Source organism: Rattus norvegicus, chromosome 18 (genome assembly GCF_036323735.1).
Source record: "Rattus norvegicus strain BN/NHsdMcwi chromosome 18, GRCr8, whole genome shotgun sequence".
NCBI classification, from domain to species: domain Eukaryota; kingdom Metazoa; phylum Chordata; class Mammalia; order Rodentia; family Muridae; genus Rattus; species Rattus norvegicus.
The window spans coordinates 14,292,773-14,311,034 of NC_086036.1; the positions used below are offsets into that span (position 1 = coordinate 14,292,773).

Here is an 18,262-nt window from a genome sequence, read left to right on the forward strand (position 1 = left end):
GTGGGGGGAATCAACTAATGAGGCAATGCATTTCTCAATGCCAGCTTCTAAAGGGAATTCCTCTCAGATGTGACAGGAAACCCATTCCACCTTTTAATACATCGTTATCAATTCAGTTTAAGATATTAAAGTGAACAAACTCTCAGAGAATCTGAGACCTGGTGTATATGATGTGTTTTGTGTGGGTTGGAGATGATGCATGGGACTTCTCATGCTGCCCCACTATTGATATGACTGAATTGTGCAGGAGAACTAGCATTAGCACATTTCTATAGAGCTATTATAAATGGATTGATTTGTACTGGCAAAATGGTTTGGCAGGTAAGGGTTCCTGTTGCTAGGCCTGGAAACCTGACTGAGTTCCAGAACCTACAGGTTGGCAGAATCAAGCAAGACTCTTCATGTTGCTTTCTAATTTCCATATTCACACTATATAGCACACAGATGCAAACATACATACACATAGAAACATACACAGTGAAGTTAAATTTAAAATTCAAATTTATAAAAATTACTGAATAACATAGACATGGTCACAAGAATACTGCATAATTCCAATATGTCTGTAGGTTAATTTCATGTGTCATGTGGATAACAAATTGGTTGAGTATTTGATTAAATATAATGCACATGTCTGTCTTCTAAGAGGTTTATATATGAGGATAATATTTTAACTAGTGGTCTCAACAATGTAGATTTCCTCCCCACAGTGGGTGGACAACATTTAATGCCTTAGGGGGCACAATGGGCAAACTGGAAGAGAAACAGGGATAATCCTACTCACTGTGTCTGACAGCTTGAGTGAAGGCAAAGTGAGACTTATTCCATGGGTTTACCAACTTTTAAATTTACATCACTACAAATGGCTTTCCTAGTTGTGTGGCTTTCAAAGGAAAGAATGTGGACCTTCTTGGTTCCCAAAAATCATTAACTCATGTATCTGTCTATCATCTCACCTCTCTCTTCTCTGTTCTTCCCCTTTCCTTCGTTCCTCCCTTTCTCTCTCCCTCTCTCCCTCTCTCCCTCTCTCTCTATATATATATCCTTTCCATTTTCCTAATATTACTGATTTTGTTTCTTTTGAGAACTCTAATAAAATGTGCTATACACATTATTAATTTATTCAGTTATGGCTCTGCAAATTGTCAAAAGTAATAGAAAAGTACAGGCCAATCAGGTTCTACCTGGTAGGGTAGAACTAATTAAAGAGATTTCAGAGCAAGGGATCATGGGATTTGGAGAGAGGAGAGAATGTTTGGTTCTAAAATCAGAATGAGTGGCACAAGCAACAAAGAGATATATGTAAATGAGCAATCAAGGCAATTTCACAAACAGATACCCTGGTGTTCGAGACTGCCGTAGGCACTGTGGTAGCTCTTATTTATTTCTGATCTCATAACTTTGCCTTTTTGAAAGGCTCAAAATCAATAGATGAAACACTTCAGATCAAAAACCTCCTTTCAAAGGCATATATTTTCATCTTAGTGTTTTCATTAATGGAGCTTAGCTTGGCAGTAGGCAGAATACAGCATAACTGCATGGCCAGAAGAAATCTTGGTAAGACTTGTGAATCAAGTTCAACTGTGCCTCAAATTAAGCCCTAGACTAGTGGTTCTCAATTTCAGAGTTTCAATCCCTCTGAGTGTTAAATGACACTTTCAACAGTGGTTGCATATCAGATATCCTGCATACCAGATATTCATATTACAATTCATTGATTATGGTAACAAATTTAGTTATAAAGTAGTAGCAAAAAATGTAATGGTTGGGGGTTACCATCTAAAGAACTGTGTTAAAAGGTCACAGCATTTGGAAGGTTTAAAACTACTGATCTAGACCTTTCCACCATGTGACACCTTGGATACTCCATCCACTCCAAACTTCTTTTGTATCTTATTTAAAATTCAGTTTTCTTAATAGAAGTCTAGAGTGGCACAGAAATCAGTTAGTGTAAGGCCAGGTTAACAGTATAGATTGGACCCATGATAATCTAAACACATAAAAGGACGCTGCTAAGCAGATAATAGCATCATGGAAAAGATGATCAACTTTTCTCAAATCTGTTAGCTAGGAAAAAAATGAGTGATCTCTACCATAGGTGATCTTAAAGGGTCAATGTCCCTTTAATTTCTTGACAATGATGACTTGTTCGTGAGGTAGGACAAAGATTACACTAAAATGTAACTGAGCCGTTAGCAGAGACACACTGCAGCCAAATCAGGCACTCCAATGGAGGCATTAAGCTTTAAAAATGAGCACATTTTGTGGTTTGAATTATTGGCAATATTGAATTACCTAATATAATAAAAGATAGGTTCAGTAAGTTTGAAAGGTTTCCCTTTAAATATATTGAGGATAATATGTGTTAGCTTGTACTGTGCAAGATTTGAAAAATGTTATAATGTATTTGCCTGAATCAAATAATTCAGCAAGTTCAGCTTTTCTACATATGGTACAAGGCATGAAGTCTTAGTTGTCTGCTATGCACCCCTGGAATGGGGAAGGAAGTATAGAATTAGACACTTGAGATACAGCCCAAGCCTCCAGACTTGAACACATAGTGGCTTTAAAGCTTGATGAACTATCGGGCCTGATGGCAACAAACCAAATCTCTGATACCTCAGAGTTCTATTTTTGGAATATACATTCTTGCCTCTCTTTGTGGAGGATTCAACAGTTGTGGCAAATCAGATTAAATCCACTGTATTCTGAGATCTCATATTCTGTTGGCATCAGTGTTGAAATCATCAACTCCCACAAAGCCTACTGGATACATCAATCCCCATTTTCCTTCAACAAAAACATGATCCCCTCTATGTTTTTTCCTTCACAGCACCTAAGATATATTTTCCTCATATTGGTGTTTAAATTTGCTGTTACTTTCCTTCCTTCTACAGAACTATTTCACTTTGCAGAATGAGGACATGAGTAAACTGGACTGGCCTCATGGTCTGATGCAGTAAAAATCATACCGATCAACAAATAACTCAAAAATATGATAGCCATTTGCTTCATAAAACTTCAATTTCAAAAGCTACCTTACCTCTCCAAAATATATAAAGTTTAAATGAAGGTATAAGAAATCAAAATCTACTAAGAAATATAATTCAAGAAAATAGGCATACCTGGTTTTCTCAAAATAAAGATGTTAGTTTAAGTGGATAAGGCAAGATCACAGCTTTAGGTATAGTCTGTTGCTTTTGCCCTGTGTCTGGCTCCAGTCAGCAAAGACTTTCTGGGAAAACAATTGCACTTTGCTTTGGCAAGATATCCTGCTCTCATAGTACCACCAGGGATGGACTTTGAAGCATCTCCATTGTGTTTTTTACCTCTTTGCTCCCACTATAGCAAAAGCCCAGGGAAAGTAGGACAACAATGCCCTCCTGCTTGGGATGAGACTTGACTAGATATGTATTTTCTGAGCTATGCAATCAATGAAAAAATTGGGAAACTGAGAAATGTCTACATAAGGAAGTACATTAAAATTAAGTGCCAGATGTCCACAGATCCATGATGTGCCATGCATAACTCTGATAGAGCATTGAACATTATGCAAATCAACAATGTGACTGCTGTGGTCTGCTCTATGCTGCTGTGAATAACACCATGACACAAAGCACCCTGAGAAGAAAGGGTTTATCTGGCCTTCAAGTTAAAGTCTATCTCCAGGGAAGCCAGGGAGGAGGCTTAAGGTAAAAATCTGTAGGCAGAAATAAAATTCAGACCATGGAGGATACCACTTACTGGCTTACTAATCCTACATTCTTACACAGCACAGGGCCACCTGTGTCAGGATAGCATAGTCTACAGTGGGCAATTCTACATCAATGACAAAACAAAAACAACAACAACAAAAATGCCTCATAGGCATTGCCAAGGGATAATTGGATGGAGGCAACTCTTTAGTTAAGGTTCTGTGTTCCTGGTGTGTCCACGTAACAATAAAAACTAGCTATGAACGTGGTGCCAGGATCCAGGAAGGAGAAGTTAAAAAATAGCAGATAGTCTTCCTGAGATGGTTCCACCACGAATTAAAAAAAAACCGACAAATTTGCTCCTTTAGGCAAGGCCGAGGAGAATTTCATTTTAGGAAAAATTCCTGCTATTAATATGATTAATACCACTAGGTATTAGTGCATCCTTTTGAGCAGATTTCTACAGAACAGTGAAGATGTACTGTGTTGCAGTGATGCTATATAGAAAAATAGATGACTTATTAATTCCCAACTATGATCATACAAGAATTCCTAAAATCATATTAGTAATTATCAAGCTCTTTTATACTAGGACTGATATTAATTTCTCTCTGATCATCAAAATGGCAATGAGAAGTCTGTCAGTTTTCAAGTGTCATCTGTTAATTGCTTCTGAGATAGCAAGCAGGCATCTGCAACTAAGAACACATGTGTAAACTTGTGGAGAACTTTTTACCATGTGATCATGTAGTCTGAAAGATGCATAAATGCTGAGGAAAAAGAGAAAAGGATAACTTTTTAAAGCAGAACTGAACTCAAGAAGAACTTAGAAGGAAGGCACAGCATTGGGAGTGACAATATCGAGTATAAGGGTATGATTGTGATGCCACAGAAGGAGGAAAGAAGGACATTAGAAGAAAATAGAGAAAATGTTTTAGAGAGAACTTTTTGGAGGAGAACTTTTGTAGAAACTTTTTGGAGAACTGAGGAACTTAGAAATAAAGGTTAAAAATCACATTTCAATGTGTTCCTTTTTCTTCCTGCATCTTCAGCTAGCAGACTGGGAGTTAGAGGCATGTAGATCCTGAGGAGATAGAACAAAGGCTACTTACTTAATCCACCACTGTTTTATGATGGGGTGCTAGACAGTCTCTTGCCTCAAAGGGACACAGGCAGGTCTACAGTAGCAAAGTCACTTAGACTTAATATAATTAAATGTTTTACTATTAAACAGTAACCCTAAATATCTCATAAGAAGGAGTCTTAGCCCCACTGCTGCCTCAAGAATGAACAAGAAAGAACATCTGGGAATGTGGCTCTTTTCTACACAGATAAGGAGTTAAGTCAGAACGAAGTCATTTACACACCATGTCTCTCTCATCTTTGTATGGTTGAACAGTACTCAGCACACAGTACAAGTGGGGAAAATGCTAACCTGGTGAGCAATTGCTTTTACTTTGGACTTGTACAGATAATGTAAGTTCATGTTTCAACATGTTTTAAAAGGTAACAGAATTGATCAAAATGTTAAGCAATTACTATATAATAAGCTTGAAGTCTCAGCATCACTGAAAGTCATATATCACTTGAAGATGTGTATTTTTGGATAAAACACCCAACAACAATGAAAAACCTAAGTCTACCAAGAAACTAATTATTCAATTGAGTAAACACAGAACCTCAATTTTTAAAGTGTGCCTGTTGAACTAGTTGCAGCCATATCATAGGAGGACTGTAAGTTACACAATTGCTCAGCTCCGATCCCGGGAAATATGGGAATTGGACACGGGGCATCTGAGCTCTGCAGTGTGTGTTTAAACATGGTTACTACAGGAGCCTGATGTGCATGCCAATTCCAGAACCAGTAAACTAGAGCTACTTTCTCCACACAGAAATCGTGGCTGGTAGAATGAGTTACAAGAAACAAGAGACAGCACAGAGGAAGAGAGATCCAAGATAAAAGACAGTGTATAGCACTGTTCCAGAAACATAGAAATGAGAGATGTTAGAAAATGAAATCAAAGAGAGAATAGAGGAAGCAGAGCTCAGACTTCAGTCAAATTAATCCAGAAATGAAATTACTTTTTTTAAAAAATGAGACTACTTTATTATGGATGAGGTATTAGAACAAAAGAAAATCATTAGTTTTCATAGTTATAAAATCTTAATATTTGCATATGAAAACATGTAAAATTGTCTGTATTTGCTGGAGGTTCAGGTACAAGTGTTGAGGGGTAAGATGAAATGGGTGCCTGCATTTTGGTTTTAAGATTCCACGAGGGTTGGGGATTTAGCTCAGTGGTAGAGTGCTTGCCTAACAAACGCAAGGCCCTGGGTTCGGTCCCCAGCTCTGAAAAAAAGAAAAAGAAAAAAAAAAAAAGATTCCACAAAAATAGTAGGAAAAAGTTGAAGTGAACAAACATAGAGTGTCATAATCACCATTTTGTGTTACTGTCTCTATTTAAGACTTCTAGCTTTTTATTTTGTGAATTGTATGCTGATCACTCGATATTAATCCTGGTGAACACTCCTTCCGTCTTTGAGAGGAGGCATGCTTCTTTTTCTAACTGCACAGGATTGAATGGATGGCTCTGAGACAGGGGCTGTGAAAAAGGTATACGGCTTTGATAGGAAGGTTTTGAAACACTAAACTCAAAATGACAAATCAAAACTAAAATAAGAACAACAACTGATGCCAGCATTTAAAAGTTATGAGTACAATTAAATAAACATACACCTGGAATAGTTTACAAATCCAGGTGCTCCCTGATCCAGCCCTGCCAGTGCGTTTGCCTACATTTCTTAGCCATGTGTCCTTTGCCCTTTCATGAGACGGGTTTTTTTTTTTTATTTATTTATTTTATTCATAGATGGTTGTGAGCCACCATGTGGTTGCTGGGAATTGAACTCAGGACCTCTGGAAGAGCAGTCGGTGCTCTTAACCTCTGAGCCATCTCTCCAGCCCCCATGGGACGGTTTTAATACAGTGTATGGAGAAATAGAAGACGATTCAGTCTCACTCCTGCCTTATGAGCATGTCATTCACGAAGGATGGCTTTGACTATTTTTTTTCAGCATTTTATTGCAAAACTAGGTAATTGTTTTTTGGTTTTGCCAACTTAGAGAATCTTTTCATGTCTTAGCCATTAAGTGTTTAGACATTATTTTTTTTTTCTGAACCAGGAATTAATGTTTATTTTAAATGATGAAAATCAACAACTCAAGACAATATTTAAAAACCTAAGAGGGAAATTAACATTTAAAATATACCTGGAATGATTGAAAAAGTCTAAATTAGCATTTATACATTCATAAAGATTTTATCAGTTTTGTTTCATTTTTGATATCTCTTGCTTTCTCAATTCCAAATAGATTTTAAGGTGTTTCCTAGGGTGATGCTACAATAAAACCATAATTAATTGTGATTTCTTACCCCTAAGGAAACACTGTCTTATTGATCTATGGCCTTTGAAACTCCATAAGAACAATACCAACCAACAAGAGCTTCCAGGGACCAAACCACCATACAATGAGTACACATGGACAAACTCATGGCTCCAGTTGCATATGTAACATAGGATGGCCTTGTTGGGCACCAATGAAAGAAGAAGCCCTTGGTCCTACCAAGGCTGAACCCCCAGTGTAGGGGAATGTCAGGGTGGGAAGGCGGGAAGTGGTGGGGGTATATGTGGGGGAAGACATTCATAGAGGAAGGGGAAGGGGAATGGGATACGGGGCTTATGGATGAAAAATAGGGAAAGGGGATAGCATTTGAAATGTAAATTTTAAAATCCTATCAAAAAATAAATTGAAAAAAGATTTGACATATATCCAAATTCTCAAAAATTTTATTTTTATTATATAAAATTGGAAAAATTCATGCTAGAAATGACATTTAAATTATATTTCAATTCCAAATGTCTATGATTCGTGCTCTTTAAATTCAAAAGTCATATTATATGTACATGAGTCTTTTACCTACACATGTGTCTTTGCATCATGTGCTTGTCTGGTATCCATAGAACCTAGAAGAGGGTTTGAATCTCCTAGAATTGAAGTTACAGATAGCCATAAGTCAATATGTGAGTGACAGAATTGAATCCATGTCCACAGAAAAAGTACTTAGTATTCTTCACCACTGGACCAACTACAAGACCCATAATGCATTTGTTTTCTTTAATTTTAATTTCAATAAATAGAATTTTAAATTTAAATGATTTAATAATTTAATTTAATGCTGTAAAATATTTTAATTTAATAAAATTATTTTATTTAATTTTTATTTCTGTGTATAGCACACAGTGAGGGTGCCTGTAGAGATCAGAAGAGAGAGTCAGACACCCTGGAACATCCAGGTTGGAGTGAACCTTCTGATAGGAACAGGAGAATGAATATTAACTGCTGATTCACTGCTCCAGCCCTCAGTTACAATATTAATAAGAGAATGGATCTACCAGGGTATGTATATGTGAAGTTTCCAGTTATAGTTATCACCAATGACACTGTTTTTACCACTAATTAGAAGAACAGAATATACTGTATCATAGAAGATTTACACCTAGTAAGTGAAGACATAATATCTAACTCTACTATCCTTCCATGTTTTTTAAACAGAGTAATGTTATTGGGTTATCGCGCTGAAGTAGATTTCCTAGGATGAATGGCTAAATTGTTTCTAATATTTTCTATATTGGATATGAAATACCCTTCAGAGATGTGTATGTAGAATGTTTGCCTCTTAGCTAATGATATGTTAGTAGGCTGAGGAAACTCTAGGAGGTGGCACATAGAGGAGCAAGTAGGTAAATGGGGGTGGGTCTCGTCCTTGGCTCTTTTCCTGTCCTTTTCGCTATTTCCTGTCTATCATTAGGTGTAGAGTTTCTCCATCATGTCTTCCCTTAGAGTCGTGTCAGATACTTTGATTGTAGGAATAAAAAAGAATGAAAGCATATCTCACTAGCCTTCCACAATAACTTCGGGCTATAGCTTAAAAGAAAAAATAGTCATATATTTATTCTAAAAGAAGTTTGTAGTACGTTTTTAAAAAAAGACATGGGACAAAAGACATAATGAAAGCTAATTCTAGGTTACATATGTTTTTTCTAATAGAGTGTAACTGGGTCTATCAGTCATACATGAAGAAAACTTGTATCCAGAGAATTGATGAACCTAACAGAAACTACATGTTTTCTGGGCTTTTCATTATCCTTGGGTTTTTGTTTGTTTGCTTGTTTCTTTTTTTGTTTGTTTTACTGGGGGGGGTTGTTTACTTTTTATTTTTTTATGTGACAGAGACAGACAGGGAGAAAGAGAGAGAGAGAGAGAGAGAGAGAGAGAGAGAGAGAGAGAGAGAGAAAGAGAGAGAGAGATTGAACAGTAGCAGGATCGAACTTAACAAAATTTGCCAGCAGATATTTTAAGCTTCGTTACCAAAGGAAGCTAGAGTAACAAAACTTCCCATTAGGAATATCTACTTAAACTTATAAGACACCACCATGCATTGATAAGTAAGGTCAAAACAAACAAGCAAAACTGATGTTGCCTAGAGCTGTTAAGGTTACAAACCCACTACCAGAACACATTTCTACTTGTGGCCCCAGGGAGTGGGGAGGACTAAGGGGTGGGAGAGTCGGGACATCCTCTTGGAGATGGTAGGATGAGGTGTGGGATGTGGTACAGTCAGAGGGTGGACCTGAAGGGAGACAAAGTTTGAACTATAAAAACAGATTAAAGCATAAATAAAAATGTAAAGAAAATATCCTACAGGCTTGCCTACAACCAGATTTTCTCAATTGAGGTTCTCTCCATTCAGATAACTCTAGCTTGTATCAAGTTGACATAAAACTGCCTAGTACGGGGTTGGGGATTTAGCTCAGTGGTAGAGCGCTTGCCTAGGAAGCGCAAGGCCCTGGGTTCGATCCCCAGCTCCGGGGGAAAAAAAAACTGCCTAGTACACTAAGTACAGTCTTGTGACTAAGTTAGAGCCAAACGTTCTAAGTAATTATTTACTGTGCATCCTTAATTAACAAACACACCTTTCCTTGCTTCCTACTTCCTGCTGACTGGGTGAAAGTGGGTGAGTAGAGCTTGAGAAGTTACCTTGGATCATGAAGTGGTAACTATGTTTGAAAGATATATACACTTCAGTGGAGGGAACGTAGATCCTGCTAATCATGGCAGCACCACCCTGAACTTCCTGCATATTTTCAAATTATAATTTTAACTGTGAAATAGCAGAAGACTTATGAGCGGTTTTAAAGAGAGTGTAAGGAGTTCCTCAATCCTGTGCTCCGTTGTTCCCTCAGCAGCAATACCTTAGGTCACCACAGTACAGTGCACACGAGTGTTGTGCTAGTCACTAGAAGGCATTCCTTGCTGCTTGGACTTGCCATAAGAGAGATAAAATCTTATCCCAGACAGTTTATTACTGATTTGAGGTTTGCTTTGTTATGTTTTGTGGGATTTTTGTTGGTGGCGGTTTGTTTTGTTTGGTTTTGGTTTTGTCGTTCACAAGACAAGTATTCCTTGTACAGTTTCCAAAAGTATACAGTGGCGTCCCATCTTCAAGCGTACAAAGTGTAGATAGTTGGCTGAAGAAGCTGCAGGGAAACAAGGAATGAGAGCATTTCCAGGACCTGGAAGACTCCTCTAAGATAAATAAAGATGTGGAGCTATGGACCATCCCCTGTGATGGTGCTCATAGATTGTCCCCTCCCACCCCCTCACTCTATCCTTGCCACATTTTTTTCTGTAGCCTTCTTCAGTTCTAGGCTCAGCCCCTTTCTTTGCTTGGACCACCTGCACACCCTACCCACCTCTGATCTACCTAGCTCAGAAAACCAGTCACGCTACAATCATACTTGGAACCCTAATCAAAGCAAAAGAATAAACTTATCTGTACATGTAATGGGTGCATCTTTGTAGGATAGCCGTTTCCTCCAAATTAATGTATGTTCTCCTAGAGAGAGAACGCAGACTTGCAAGACTGAGGAAAAGACAGCCCTTAAAAGGGTCAAGAAGTAAACAACTTAGAAGCTCTGAAACTTAGGAGTCATGGGCCTCTTTCCTAAGGTTATATAAGACCTAACAACTGACCAGGAGAGGCGAGGAAGCAGTGAGGCTGTCTGCACGATACATTGTGAGGGCTCCAGAGAACCCTTCCTTTATAATTGTCAAATACACTAGGGTGGGCTTTTGATCTTATGGCTCCCCTTGAGTCTCCAAAGCTCTTCTCAGCAATTCCTTGCTTTTGCTCCTATAGGGTAAGCCCAACAATGCTATGCAAACACATGAAAATACATGTATTTAGGATTTATCAAAGCTGAAATGATTATTATTATTGCTGTGCCTTTCCTTTCAATTACTCTGGAGTTGTGAGCACCAGAGTCTTAGCAGGTGTCTGAGGCATAAAACATTCAAGAGAAAGTGATACCTGAAACTTGATCAATTCTTGATCACTTTAGGAAAAGTCAACTCATCAGAGGAAAAATCCAAACCTACAAAGAAGGCCTAGGACTTCATAGAAGATGGTCTGTGTGGAGCAGATCCTCAAGTACGTTCAGAACCTCTTTTAGCCATTTCAGTCACAGACATCAGATTTACTATTAACTAACAAAATGCAAGAAGCATTCTTTGGTAATTACAGAATTTGAAGAAAATGAAGGAATATGATGTTCCTGTTCAAGTTAATAACCTGGATTTACATACCATTTCTACACTTGATCTTAGCCAAAAGGCCGAGAAGCGATTTACATACCATTTCTAACCACATACCTATCCATGGTATGGGAAAGGAAAATCAGAAAATCATTACATTCAACACATACATGTTTCCTAATGCAACTGTGCAAAAGGATAAAGAGCACAGTTGTCTTTGGCGATAGAGGTCTGTAACCCTAGTACTTAGCATTCTGAATTTGGGGTATTAATATGAATTAAATCCCAGCCCATGCTGCATAACAAGATCATCCCATGGTACATAGCAATATCCTATCTCACAAAGCAATAAACAAGAGGCCCAAACAACCATTCAAAATTTTGAAAAGTACTCTATGATTGTTTCATACCTATGGGTGAAATCAATAGGGAAATTATCCAGAATTTATAGTACACACTAATTGATGACACTGATAGAATATGCTTGAGCCTATTAGTGTATCTTCGTGAGATGAGCAGACTCATTACTTAATTGGCAGGAAAAATATCAGAAACTCATAGCTTACAATGTCTTTCAAAGCTTAAAAATTTGTATGTGTTAATGCATGCATGATGCACTTGTGTGTGTCTGTGTGTGTCTGTATGTCTATGTGTTTGAGTATATGCACTTGGAAGCCACATGTGTGCAGGGGTCAAAGACAGCATGAGATATCCTAGAGTTTAAGTCATAGGGAGTTTGAGCCATCAGATGTGGGGTGTTAGGAACTGACCTCATATCCACTGGAAGAGTAACAAGTCCTTTTTCTTAACCATTGAGCCATCTGTTCATCCTTCTATACACAATTTCTCCAAACTGAAAAATGAAGATGTTTGGCCATCAATCAGCCAATGAGTAATATAAGTTCATCTCATATCAATGGGGCTTTACGTAGTTACACTATCACATCAAAAAAAAAAATTGAGTAGATTTTGTAACTAGTGAATGACCCAACAAGAGCTACCAGGAATATCCACGTAAGCTCACTGTAATATTTACTGTCTATGGAATGCAGATGGGTTGTTGTAGAGAGCGGTGCGGCGAAACAAAGATGGCGCCAACATCCAGCCTTGTCTGGATATAAACGACTTACTGCGCATGTGCAGGCTTGTCCCCTTGCTAGGGCTCCCTCTAGTGGTGAACAGCGGTACTGCACATGTGCGGTTTATGCACCAGGTGTTAGTTGACCATTAATATGCTAATGAGGTGATTCATTCTCCGCCAATCCCTGGAGGACAAGTAGTGGGGTGATCCAAGCCCCACCAATCCCTGAGAGATAATTAGCATACTGTTGTCTATATAAGCCAAGCGATTTTGCTGCTCGGGGTCCCTGTTCAAGAGAGCTGTAACACTAAGAGAGCTGTAACACTAAGAAGAGCTGTAACACAGTAAAGGCTTGTTCGCAGAAGAATCCTGTTGCCACGTGTCGTTTTTACTGGCGGGACATTAGGCGCGCGACAAGTGGTGCCGAAACCCGGAACCAACATCGCCAGTGCCGAGGGGACCCTTCAGTGTGCTGAAGAGGATTCAGAACTACGAAAAGGTAAATTAAGAGGTAAGCTTTGAGAGGCATGCCCCTTTTTGGAAGAGAGCATGTCAGAAACGGAGCAGAGTGAGAAATTAGGCTTCCGAGAGGCATGCCCCTTTTTGGATTTAACAGAGCATGTCAGAAACGGAGCAGAGTGAGAAATTAGGCTTCCGAGAGGCATGCCCCTTTTTGGATTTAAGAGAGCATGTCAGAAACGGAGCGGAGTGAGAAATCAGGCTTCCGAGAAGCATGCCCCTTTTTGGATTTAAGAGAGCATGTCAGAAACGGAGCAGAGTGAGAAATTAGGCTTCCGAGAAGCATGCCCCTTTTTGGATTTAAGAGAGCATGTCAGAAACGGAGCGGAGTGAGAAATTAGGAGCACGCAAAAAAGAAAAAGGTTACTAAAACAAAAGTGAAAGAGATACAAAAGGCGGAAGAAACGCTGCCAGAGGAAAAAATAGGTATGCCCCGAGGACGAAGTACAAGTCAACTGGAGAGGATACTTTGTATCCATTAAAAGAATTAGAAGCCTTAGAACTGGCTGGCAGTGACTCTGAGCAAGAGTTGTCAGAGTCGTAGGAGGAGGAATTAGAGGAAGAGGCAGCCATATATGAGGAAGAAAGATATGGGCCTAGGTGGAGAGCCACTGTGAAGAAACCTAAAGTTATGGATCCTTTGTGGGCAAGGCTGGTAATTTTGTTTCTTTTTTTCTTTGTGTGGGATAGAGAAGCCACTGACAGCAATCTTAAGCCCGGACCAAAACCTCTTTGGCAAATGGTCCCTGCCTGCTTAGAGGATAAACGATGTGAGGAAGCCATTAGAGCCGTTAGGGCAGGTCAGAGGGTCCTTGCAGAGCAACAAGAAAGTATGTCAGAGGGAGAAAAGGTCTCGAAAGAAAAAAAGAAAAGAAAAGGAGATAAAAGGAACAGAGAGAAGGCAAAGATAAAAAATGGGGTCAGTGCAGCTTTTGTTGTGGCTCAAGTTGAGGCTATTGCTAGGTATGTGACTAGGCTCTGGAAACCTCACAGAGTCATACTGATCAGATTTGATAGAGGTAGACCGCCTGAAAATTTATTCAGGAGAATCAAACAAAAAGATAAGCTTGAGTGTGCCTACTTGGATTCCTGATCTCAAGGAGATTTAAGCAAGTGACAAGGTGCTTCTCTTAAAAAAGCAGTTTCAATCAGCCCTTGGAGCCTTGCACCTGTAGCTAAGATATGTGTAGCCACTTCAATTTTGTTTTCTGACTGGTTTTAAATGTATAAATATTCTCTACATGCCTTGGTTATGGACTATTGGCTTTTAAGTTATTGGATATGGTTAAAAAAATGTAACATTGGTAACAGAAAGTTGACATAAAACTGGAAAATTTGGATGGAGTCATTCTAGATAACATGTGGCATGAGCCAATCTAGGGAAACAGGTCTAAATTGGGATGCCTTTGCTACAATTTTTTACTGAACATCCAGTGATTTTTCCAAAGGTCACTGCCTCAGAGCCTTTGTCTGGAGCGTTAAATATTTATACAGATGGCTCCAAAACAGGTGTAGGTGCCTATATGGTTGATTCTCAAGAACCAGTATTAATTCAGTATAGTCCAGGCACCCCCCAAATTACAGAACGTAAAATTGTATTGGAAGTTTTCAAAAGATTTCATGATTTTTTTAATTTCTGACTCTGCATATGTAGTTAATGCGGTGTGCTCACTTGAAATTGCAGGGCCAATTCGGTCGAGTAGTACCGTATGTCAAATTCTTTTAGAATTACAAAATTTGATTTGGACCAGAAAAAATAAAATTTTTATACAACATATTCGAGCCCATACTAATTTGCCTGGTCCTATGACCAGTAATAACACCCTGGTGGATGCTAGTACTCGTAGAGAGTTTATTTTTCATGCCACTCCGGTTGATCTCGCTAGAGGATTTCATCAAAAGTTTCATGTACCTGCTTTTGCTCTTCAACAAAAATTTAAAATCTCTAGAGCTGCAGCTCGTGATGTGGTGTTAAGTTGCCAAAATTGTGTTCAATTTCACCACCCTCCTCATGTTGGGATTAACCCTCGTGGTCTGATCCGGCTAAAACTTTAGCAGATGGATGTCACACACATATCTCAATTTGGAAATTTAAAATATGCTCATGTTTCTGTTGATACCTGTTCTGGTATTATACACGCTACTCTGATGACTGGTGAAAAAGCTCGTAATGCCATTAGTCATTGCTTAGAGGCATGGGCAGCCTGGGGAAAGTCTGATAGTCTCAAGACAGACAACAGGCCTGCCTACACTGCAAAGTCCTTTCAGGCATTTTGCCAGACAATGCAGGTCAAACATACTACAGGATTGCCATACAATCCCCAAGGTCAAGGAATTGTGGAAAGAGTACATCGTACCTTAAAAGAGCTTATACAAAAACAAAAAGGGGGAATTGCCAGCAGCCGAACACCAAAAGAACAACTTTCTTTAGCTCTTTTTACTCTAAATTTCTTAATTCTGGATGTGCATGGCCGTTCTGCCACGGATCGCCATGCTGCTACTACACCTATAACTAATGCAGAAGTAAAGTGGAAGGATGTCTTAACTGATGAATGGCGTGGCCCAGATCCCATGATTTCGAGGTCTAGGGGAGCGATTTGTGTTTTTCTGCAGAATCAAGAAAATCCAATTTGGGTACCTGAGCGTTTGACTCGAAGATTGTCTTCTGCTCTTCCTGAAGATGAGACTACGAACCCTACTATTACTACTGGGAATGGTAATACAGGTTAATTCGCTCACTCTGTGGGCTATTGCCAGATCCTGGCCAGTACCCATGCCAGTTCATAGCAATTCTACTGTTTTGAGAATAAGACTGGCAAGCATAATCTCTGGCCTTGGTTCCAATGGATGCTGTCCAATGAGCAAGGGTCATATACATCCCTGACCCCCTTTGCTAGGTTGATGGGAGAGAACTTCGTGCTGTATAGTGTTTCAGCTACCAGAAAAAAATGATACCAGGTTGACCAATATTCAATATAATAACCTCTTGGTAAATAATACTGCCACTAGTACTTCAGTATGTGCTAGATCACCTTTTTTCTGATAAGCACTAATGTAAGCAGTGGTGCTTTAAATTGTAATAGCTCTGATGTAGTCTGCTATTTAGCTGAATGCTGGGATGGCACCAATGACACCGCAGTGATGGTTAAGATTTCCTCCTTTGTGCCAATCCCAGTGGAGGCAAACCCAGATAGCTTTCCTATTCTTAATTTGCTGAGAGCCAAAAGAGATTTTAGAATTATGGCAGCCATAATTTCAGCCATTGTGCTGTCTGCTGCCGCAGCTACCACAGCTGCAATCGCTATGACCAATCAAATACAGATGGCTGAGACTGTCAATCAGAACTGCAGTGGCGTTAGAGATACAAGAAGAATTTAATACCCATTTGGCATCTGGCCTTCTATTAGCCAATCAAAGGATAGATTAGGTTCAAGAACAAATTGAAGCACTGTATCATATGACACAGCTGTCTTGTGTTTCCTCCCTTAGAGGTTTATGCATTATTCCTTTGCGAGCTAACTTTTCTCAGAATTTTCAACAGAGCAAAGAAATCTCGAATTATCTGAAAGGAGACTAGTCCATGAAAGCAGAGCAACTATCAAGACAATTGCTGATGCAGATTGCTGTCCTCAACAGCACTAGGCTGGACCCCATCACAGTTGAAGACTTTACCTCATGGATTACCAATGCTTTCTCCCTTGTTAAGGAGTGGGCGGGCATGTTTGTCCTGGGGAGCTATTGTCCTCCTGGGATGCGGAGTAGGTCTCTGGCTTATTGGCCGTTTAAAAAGAGAACATGCCAGACACAAAGTGGTTGTTTACCAGGCTATGACCGCCATCAAAAAGGGTACTTCTCCCAACATATGGCTGGCCTCTTTGAAAGATCAAGAGTTCGCCCTAGATCATTTTTGTCACAGTCATGTGGAGTCATTGTATCCAGGGACGGGCAACTTTCCTCGAACTTGGACCAACCTAAGACATGGGGCCCGGTGGCGATAGGGTAACTCTATGACGGGTAAGGCCGAGTTTGGATGAGAACGACCTAAGACAGGAGCAATGACAAGATTGACGTGACACCCAGATCTAGACCAGTCATTTTATTAAACAAAAAAGGGGGAGATGTAGAGAGCGGTGTGGCGAAATGATGGCGCCGACATCCAGCCTTGTCTGGATATAAACGACTTACTGCGCATGTGCAGGCTTGTCCCCTTGCTAGGGCTCCCTCTAGTGGTGAACAGCGGTACTGCACATGTGCGGTTTATGCACCAGGTGTTAGTTGACCATTAATATGCTAATGAGGTGATTCATTCTCCGCCAATCCCTGGAGGACAAATAGTGGGGTGATCCAAGCCCCACCAATCCCTGAGAGATAATTAGCATACTGTTGCCTATATAAGCCGAGTGATTTTGCTGCTCGGGGTCCCTGTTCAAGAGAGCTGTAACACTAAGAGAGCTGTAACACTAAGAAGAGCTGTAACACAGTAAAGGCTTGTTCGCAGAAGAATCCTGTTGCCGCGCGTCGTTCTTACTGGCGGGACATTAGGCGCGCGACAGGTTGTGGTTTTTTTTCTTAGCATATTTTAAAATTTAAAGCAAGATCATTATTAAACTCAAGGCAGGTTTCTTGGGGAATTTCTAAGAAGGTACAATAATTCATAATTAATAATTAATAAAAATCATTAGAACAGTTCATACCACATATAAGTACTATATGTGTTTAATAAATAAAGTCAGAATAATTACTGTTGTTACAATTTAGTGACATGCGACCAAAGAGGTTCTGTTAGGGTATATGATGCATATAAATGTCTAAGAAGCTGTGTCACCATGTGAGGGTCTTTGGTCCCACACCTAAGCTACTATACCAGAATTTAAATGAGTCACTATGCTTACAAATGTTTATTCAGTACTGCTGATGTACCAGTCACTCTGTAGGGAGTGGGGACAAATTTGCAAACTAAAATTGGAAATTATAGTCCTAGGAATGTCTTCACTAAGGAAGAAATACAAATAATTTGCCAGCTTTTCATAGAGATCAGGAAAGAAATCAAGCAGCATATCATAGATATTGGAATTTAAAAGATCACAGTTTTATTCCAATCAGAGCTGCATAATAGTTGCTCTTTTGGAAAGTGAGGTTGTCCTTTTTCATACCACATTTCTGACTCTGTGGCCACTATCCAGACTGTACATATATAGACCTCTGAATATTCTATATACTGAGCATATTTCCAAAATCATTCTGGGTGCCTTCTGAAACTTGTCACTACACAGAAAGCAGGTCTTTCTCTTTTCAATCAGCAGGACGAAGA

At 39.3% G+C, this 18,262-nt stretch overlaps 1 protein-coding gene and 1 non-coding gene across 11 annotated transcripts in view; both read right to left on the minus strand.

The window, feature by feature from the left end:
- The window catches only part of Nol4 (nucleolar protein 4), a 362,395-nt gene that overhangs the window by 85,470 nt on the left and 258,663 nt on the right, over nt 1–18,262 (minus strand). The gene's annotated exons all lie outside the window — the stretch shown is intronic.
- LOC120098415 (U2 spliceosomal RNA) lies at nt 11,260–11,443 on the minus strand. Its single transcript, XR_005496583.1, has one exon. It is a non-coding gene; the product is annotated as a U2 spliceosomal RNA (small nuclear RNA).